The sequence below is a fragment of the Trachymyrmex cornetzi genome, unplaced genomic scaffold (assembly GCF_001594075.2).
Source record: "Trachymyrmex cornetzi isolate Tcor2-1 unplaced genomic scaffold, Tcor1.1 scaffold378, whole genome shotgun sequence".
Taxonomy (NCBI): Eukaryota; Metazoa; Arthropoda; class Insecta; order Hymenoptera; family Formicidae; genus Trachymyrmex; species Trachymyrmex cornetzi.
Window position 1 is genome coordinate 46,529 of NW_017298512.1, and position 538 is coordinate 47,066.

The window sequence follows — 538 nt, forward strand, 5'->3', positions numbered from 1 at the left end:
GTGTTTTTAATACACTCAAAGGTAACGTCTCGCTCGAACGTTGTGAAAAAAATCAGCTAACCAAATTCAAAACGCCTCTACGTCGTATCGTTGCAAAACGGTAATTGGAAAGATAAAAGAAAGCTGTTGGTGCAGCGAGGCGGATTTTTATATTATTGGTCCTATATTATCGACCTTATTATCGCTTATTATCGAAGGAACGAAATAGTGGGATAAAACGTTATGGAGAGGGCCAAAAAAATGGTTTTAATTTCGACGGAAAATCTCGAGAGAATGCAACATCAGCTACGTCAGAATCCGACATCATTCGCTGACGGAGAGTCAAAGGAAATCGTAGTACCGCAAAATTCGGATAACACAGCGAGCACTAATAGCACAGCGCAAACTCCCGGAACTCATCTATTATAACACGACTCGATGGGCCGTATTCTTAATTCTGACTGGCCACGCGACGAAAGTGAGAGATGGAAAATGTACAGAGAGACATTATGGCGATACCTACGATTTATCCAAGAAACGCGAAGGCAGAAAGACGTCC